General features: G+C 60.9%; 1 non-coding gene across 1 annotated transcript; it reads left to right on the top strand.

Moving 5' to 3' along the window:
- The first annotated feature begins 1,300 nt into the window (after positions 1–1,300).
- On the top strand, positions 1,301–1,419 carry LOC148058387 (5S ribosomal RNA). The gene has a single exon (XR_015709925.1). It is a non-coding gene; the product is annotated as a 5S ribosomal RNA (ribosomal RNA).
- The last annotated feature ends 6,081 nt before the right edge of the window (positions 1,420–7,500 follow it).

The raw sequence follows: 7,500 nt of genomic DNA, 5'->3' as shown, positions 1-7,500 counted from the left end.
TCCTGCGGGCATGGAGAACCAGGGGGCCTGGGGAGCCTCCTCCTGCGGGGATGGGGAACCAGGGGCCTGGGGAGCCTCCTCCTGCGGGGATGGAGAACCAAGGGGCCTGGGGAGCCTCCTCCTGCGGGCATGGAGAACATGGGGGCCTGGGGAGCCTCCTCCTGCGTGCATGGAGAACCAGGGGGCCTGGGGAGCCTCCTCCTGCGGGCATGGAGAACCAGGGGGCCTGGGGAGCCTCCTCCTGCGGGGATGGGGAACCAGGGGGCCTGGGGAGCCTCCTCCTGCGGGGATGGAGAACCAGGGGGCCTGGGGAGCCTCCTCCTGCGGGCATGGAGAACCAGGGGGCCTGGGGAGCCTCCTCCTGCGGGGATGGAGAACCAGGGCGCCTGGGGAGCCTCCTCCTGCGGGGATGGAGAACCAGGGGCCTGGGGAGCCTCCTCCTGCGGGGATGGAGAACCAAGGGGCCTGGGGAGCCTCCTCCTGCGGGCATGGAGAACATGGGGGCCTGGGGAGCCTCCTCCTGCGGGGATGGAGAACCAGGGGGCCTGGGGAGCCTCCTCCTGCGGGGATGGGGAACCAGGGGGCCTGGGGAGCCTCCTCCTGCGGTGATGGGGAACCATGGGGCCTGGGGAGCCTCCTCCTGCGGGGATGGAGAACCAGGGGGCCTGGGGAGCCTCCTCCTGCGGGGATGGAGAACCAGGGCGCCTGGGGAGCCTACTCCTGCGGGGATGGAGAACCAAGGGGCCTGGGGAGCCTCCTCCTGCGGGCATGGAGAACATGGGGGCCTGGGGAGCCTCCTCCTGCGGGGATGGAGAACCAGGGGGCCTGGGGAGCCTCCTCCTGCGGGGATGGAGAACCAGGGGGCCTGGGGAGCCTCCTCCCGCGGGCATGGAGAACCAGGGGGCCTGGGGAGCCTCCTCCTGCGGGGATGGGGAACCAGGGGCCTGGGGAGCCTCCTCCTGCGGGGATGGGGAACCAGGGGGCCTGGGGAGCCTCCTCCTGCGGGGATGGGGAACCAGGGGGCCTGGGGAGCCTCCTCCTGCACCAGGGGGCCTGGGGAGCCTCCTCCTGCGGGGATGGGGAACCAGGGGGCCTGGGGAGCCTCCTCCTGCGGTGATGGGGAACCATGGGGCCTGGGGAGCCTCCTCCTGCGGGGATGGGGAACCAGGGGGCCTGGGGAGCCTCCTCCTGCGGGGATGGGGAACCAGGGGGCCTGGGGAGCCTCCTCCTGCGGGGATGGGGAACCAGGGGCCTGGGGAACATTTTCAACACTTTGGGGCATTTCACAAGCGCTTCCCTCGCTTACGGCCACACCACCCTGAATGAGCCCGATCTCGTCTGATCTCGGAAGCCAAGCAGGGTCGGGCCCAGTTAGTACTTGGATGGGAGACCGCCTGGGAATACTGGGTGCTGTAAGCATTTTTTTTTGCCATTATTTGTGGGTAGAAAAGTGAGAAAAGTGACCTAAAATAGAACCGGGACTAGGCGGCAGTTCCCCCCACCAGGCGGCGGCATTTGGGGCATTATTTGTGGGTCAGAAAGTGAGAAAAGTGACCTAAAATAGAACCGGGACTAGGCGGCAGTTCCCCCCACCAGGCGGCGGCATTTGGGGCATTATTTGTGGGTAAGAAAGTGAGAAAAGTGACCTAAAATAGAACCGGGACTAGGCGGCAGTTCCCCCCACCAGGCGGCGGCATTTGGGGCATTATTTGTGGGTCAGAAAGTGAGAAAAGTGACCTAAAATAGAACCGGGACTAGGCGGCAGTTCCCCCCACCAGGCGGCGGCATTTGGGGCATTATTTGTGGGTCAGAAAGTGAGAAAAGTGACCTAAAATAGAACCGGGACTAGGCGGCAGTTCCCCCCACCAGGCGGCGGCATTTGGGGCATTATTTGTGGGTCAGAAAGTGAGAAAAGTGACCTAAAATAGAACCGGGACTAGGCGGCAGTTCCCCCCACCAGGCGGCGGCATTTGGGGCATTATTTGTGGGTAAGAAAGTGAGAAAAGTGACCTAAAATAGAACCGGGACTAGGCGGCAGTTCCCCCACCAGGTGGCGGCATTTGGGGACCCGTAGTGTGGGCAGAAAACTCACCAAAGTGACTTAAAATAGAACCGGTGCAGGCGGCATGTTCCCCCACCAGATGGCGGCATTTGGGGACCCGTAGTGTGGGCAGAAAACTCACCAAAGTGACTTAAAATAGAACCGGTGCAGGCGGCATGTTCCCCCACCAGATGGCGGCATTTGGGGACCCGTAGTGTGGGTAGAAAACTCACCAAAGTGACTTAAAATAGAACCGGTGCAGGCGGCATGTTCCCCCACCAGATGGCGGCATTTGGGGACCCGTAGTGTGGGTAGAAAACTCACCAAAGTGACTTAAAATAGAACCGGTGCAGGCGGCATGTTCCCCCACCAGATGGCGGCATTTGGGGACCCGTAGTGTGGGTAGAAAACTCACCAAAGTGACTTAAAATAGAACCGGTGCAGGCGGCATGTTCCCCCACCAGATGGCGGCATTTGGGGACCCGTAGTGTGGGTAGAAAACTCACCAAAGTGACTTAAAATAGAACCGGTGCAGGCGGCATGTTCCCCCACCAGATGGCGGCATTTGGGGACCCGTAGTGTGGGCAGAAAACTCACCAAAGTGACTTAAAATAGAACCGGTGCAGGCGGCATGTTCCCCCACCAGATGGCGGCATTTGGGGACCCGTAGTGTGGGCAGAAAACTCACCAAAGTGACTTAAAATAGAACCGGTGCAGGCGGCATGTTCCCCCACCAGATGGCGGCATTTGGGGACCCGTAGTGTGGGCAGAAAACTCACCAAAGTGACTTAAAATAGAACCGGTGCAGGCGGCATGTTCCCCCACCAGATGGCGGCATTTGGGGACCTGCAGTGTGGGTAGAAAACTCACCAAAGTGTCCTAAAATAGAACCGGGACCAGGGGGCCTCTTCCCCCACCAGGTGGCGGGCTTGGGGGGCTTGGTTTCCGGGTAGAAAACTCACCAAAGTGTCCTAAAATAGAACCGGGACCAGGGGGCATGTTCCCCCACCAGGCGGCGGGCTTGGGGGGCTTGGTTTGCGGGTAGAAAACTCACCAAAGTGTCCTAAAATAGAACCGGGACCAGGGGGCATGTTCCCCCACCAGGCGGCGGGCTTGGGGGGCTTGGTTTGCGGGTAGAAAACTCACCAAAGTGTCCTAAAATAGAACCGGGACCAGGGGGCCTCTTCCCCCACCAGGCGGCGGGCTTGGGGGGCTTGGTTTGCGGGTAGAAAACTCACCAAAGTGACCTAAAATAGAACCGGGCTAGGCGGCATGTTCCCCCACCAGGCGGCGGGCTTGGGGGGCTTGGTTTGCGGGTAGAAAACTCACCAAAGTGTCCTAAAATAGAACCGGGACCAGGGGGCATCTTCCCCCACCAGGCGGCGGGCTTGGGGGGCTTGGTTTGCGGGTAGAAAACTCACCAAAGTGTCCTAAAATAGAACCGGGACCAGGGGGCCTCTTCCCCCACCAGGCGGCGGGCTTGGGGGGCTTGGTTTGCGGGTAGAAAACTCACCAAAGTGACCTAAAATAGAACCGGGCCAGGCGGCATGCTCCCCCACCAGGCGGCGGGCTTGGGGGGCTTGGTTTGCGGGTAGAAAACTCACCAAAGTATCGGCAAAATAGAACCAGGGAAGGGGGGGATGTCGGTCACAAGGTGCCCGAGTCAGAGAACCAGGAAAACGGACATAAATCCAGAAAACCTCGGTGTCTGACTGCTCCTCAAAAAGTGGTCTTTTTGATGTCACGAGCGCAACCACCTAGAGGTTAATGGGGAGGGATGGTGTGAGCGCAAACGGATTTTTCCTAAGTGTGACTGCTCCTCAAAAAGTGGTCTTTTTGATGTCACGAGCGCAACCACCTAGAGGTTAATGGGGAGGGATGGTGTGAGCGCAAACGGATTTTTCCTAAGTGTGACTGCTCCTCAAAAAGTGGTCTTTTTTATGTCACGAGCGCAACCACCTAGAGGTTAATAGGGAGCGAGTACAACAGGGGAGGGAGTGAATGGGCTCGGACTGTGGCCGAGCCTGGTGCCTCAAAATCGGACAAGGTTGGACTGGAAGCCCGCTGAGAACTCTGGTTCTTTTGCCAGACGAAACGAATTTTTTCCGAGTGTGACTGCTCTGCAAAAAGTGGTCTTTTTGATGTCACGAGCGCAACCACCTAGAGGTTAATGGGGAGGGAGTGGAAAAAACGACAAAGTGTTGAGCTCCGGACCGGGATGGCGGGCGACTCGAGCGGTCATGCCCGACTTTGAGACACTTTGTCGCGGTCATGCGAGCGACCTCCACTGCTCCCCGGAGGTGCCCCGGACCGGGTTGGCGGGTGACTCGAGCGGTCGTGCCCGACTTTGAGACACTTTGTCGCGGTCATGCGGGCGTCCTCCGCCGGTCCCCGGAGGTGCCCCGGACCGGGTTGGCGGGTGACTCGAGCGGTCATGCCCGACTTTGAGACACTTTGTCGCGGTCATGCGGGCGACCTCCGCCGGTCCCTGGAGGTGCCCCGGACCGGGTTGGCGGGTGACTCGAGCGGTCGTGCCCGACTTTGAGACACTTTGTCGCGGTCATGCAGGCGTCCTCCGCCGGTCCCTGGAGGTGCCCCGGACCGGGTTGGCGGGTGACTCGAGCGGTCGTGCCCGACTTTGAGACACTTTGTCGCGGTCATGCGGGCGTCCTCCGCCGGTCCCCGGAGGTGCCCCGGACCGGGTTGGCGGGTGACTCGAGCGGTCATGCCCGACTTTGAGACACTTTGTCGCGGTCATGCGGGCCTCCTCCGCCGGTCCCTGGAGGTGCCCCGGACCGGGTTGGCGGGTGACTCGAACGGTCATGACCGACTTTGAGACACTTTGTCGCGGTCATGCGGGCGTCCTCCGCCGGTCCCTGGAGGTGCCCCGGACCGGGTTGGCGGGTGACTCGAGCGGTCGTGCCCGACTTTGAGACACTTTGTCGCGGTCATGCGGGCATCCTCCGCCGGTCCCTGGAGGTGCCCCGGACCGGGTTGGCGGGTGACTCGAGCGGTCGTGCCCGACTTTGAGACACTTTGTCGCGGTCATGCGAGCGACCTCCGCCGGTCCCCGGAGGTGCCCCGGACCGGGTTGGCGGGTGACTCGAACGGTCGTGCCCGACTTTGAGACACTTTGTCGCGGTCATGCGGGCGTCCTCCGCCGGTCCCTGGAGGTGCCCCGGACCGGGTTGGCGGGTGACTCGAGCGGTCGTGCCCGACTTTGAGACACTTTGTCGCGGGCATGCGGGCGTCCTCCGCCGGTCCCTGGAGGTGCCCCGGACCGGGTTGGCGGGTGACTCGAGCGGTCATGCCCGACTTTGAGACACTTTGTCGCGGTCATGCGGGCGTCCTCCGCCGGTCCCTGGAGGTGCCCCGGACCGGGTTGGCGGGTGACTCGAGCGGTCATGCCCGACTTTGAGACACTTTGTCGCGGTCATGCGGGCGTCCTCCGCCGGTCCCTGGAGGTGCCCCGGACCGGGTTGGCGGGTGACTCGAGCGGTCGTGCCCGACTTTGAGACACTTTGTCGCGGTCATGCGGGCGTCCTCCGCCGGTCCCTGGAGGTGCCCCGGACCGGGTTGGCGGGTGACTCGAGCGGTCGTGCCCGACTTTGAGACACTTTGTCGCGGTCATGCGGGCGTCCTCCGCCGGTCCCTGGAGGTGCCCCGGACCGGGTTGGCGGGTGACTCAAGCGGTCGTGCCCGACTTTGAGACACTTTGCCGCGGTCATGCGGGCGACCTCCGCCGGTCCCTGGAGGTGCCCCGGACCGGGTTGGCGGGTGACTCGAGCGGTCGTGCCCGACTTTGAGACACTTTGCCGCGGTCATGCGGGCGACCTCCGCCGGTCCCTGGATGGCGGGCTCCAGTGAGGTCGGCGGGGGAAGGCTCGGGCTGAGGCCGACTTCGGTGCCTCAAAGTCGGACAAGGTTGGATTGGAAGTCCGCTGTGTTGAGGACCAGTGGCATTCGGCGGTGGAACGCTCAGAACTTGGCCGACATCGGTGCCTCAACGTCGGACAAGGTTGGAGTGGATGACCGCTGAAAACTCTGGTTCTTTTGCCTGACGAAAGAAATTTTTTCCGAGTGTGACTGCTCTGCAAAAAGTGGTCTTTTTGATGTCACGAGCGCAACCACCTAGAGGTTAATAGGGAGGCACCATAACAGGAGAGGGAGTGAAAAGGCTCGGAGGGTGGCCGAGCCTGGTGCCTCAAAGTCGGACAAGGTTGGAGTGGATGGCCGCGGAGAACTCTGGTTCTTTTGCCTGACGAAAGAAATTTTTTCCGAGTGTGACTGCTCCTCAAAAAGTGGTCTTTTTGATGTCACGAGCGCAACCACCTAGAGGTTAATAGGGAGGCACCATAACAGGAGAGGGAGTGAAAAGGCTCGGAGGGTGGCCGAGCCTGGTGCCTCAAAGTCGGACAAGGTTGGAGTGGATGGCCGCGGAGAACTCTGGTTCTTTTGCCTGACGAAAGAAATTTTTTCCGAGTGTGACTGCTCTGCAAAAAGTGGTCTTTTTGATGTCACGAGCGCAACCACCTAGAGGTTAATAGGGAGGCACCATAACAGGAGAGGGAAGGAAAAGGCTCGGAGGGTGGCCGAGCCTGGTGCCTCAAAGTCGGACAAGGTTGGAGTGGATGGCCGCGGAGAACTCTGGTTCTTTTGCCTGACGAAAGAAATTTTTTCCGAGTGTGACTGCTCCTCAAAAAGTGGTCTTTTTGATGTCACGAGCGCAACCACCTAGAGGTTAATAGGGAGGCACCATAACAGGAGAGGGAAGGAAAAGGCTCGGAGGGTGGCCGAGCCTGGTGCCTCAAAGTCGGACAAGGTTGGAGTGGATGGCCGCGGAGAACTCTGGTTCTTTTGCCTGACGAAAGAAATTTTTTCCGAGTGTGACTGCTCTTCAAAAAGTGGTCTTTTTGATGTCACGAGCGCAACCACCTAGAGGTTAATAGGGAGGCACCATAACAGGAGAGGGAAGGAAAAGGCTCGGAGGGTGGCCGAGCCTGGTGCCTCAAAGTCGGACAAGGTTGGAGTGGATGGCCGCGGAGAACTCTGGTTCTTTTGCCTGACGAAAGAAATTTTTTCCGAGTGTGACTGCTCTTCAAAAAGTGGTCTTTTTGATGTCACGAGCGCAACCACCTAGAGGTTAATAGGAGCGAAGGATACTTGGACAGAGTATCGAGCTCCAGCGCAGGCGGCGGGGAAAGAGCTCAGGCTCAAGCCGACCTTCGCGCGTCATGGACGCACTGTGATACCACCTACACCGATGACCGATCTGCCAACGTGACCCGCCATCGGAGGGCCCCCACCCATTGCGGGCGGACGGTTCCTCCGGACTTAGCGGGTCCGATCAAGCGTTGTGGCTTGCCACCTCTGCCGAAACCTCCAGTGAGACCGAGGCGTCCCGTCTGACCCAGTGGTTCTACACGCGCGCCTTCGCCGCCGTCCCCTTGGCCGTTAAC

This window comes from Callionymus lyra, unplaced genomic scaffold (genome assembly GCF_982586985.1).
Source record: "Callionymus lyra unplaced genomic scaffold, fCalLyr1.hap1.1 HAP1_SCAFFOLD_85, whole genome shotgun sequence".
Taxonomy (NCBI): Eukaryota; Metazoa; Chordata; class Actinopteri; order Syngnathiformes; family Callionymidae; genus Callionymus; species Callionymus lyra.
Note: the sequence above shows the minus strand (reverse complement) of the source record. Positions and strands in the feature narration are given on the sequence as shown.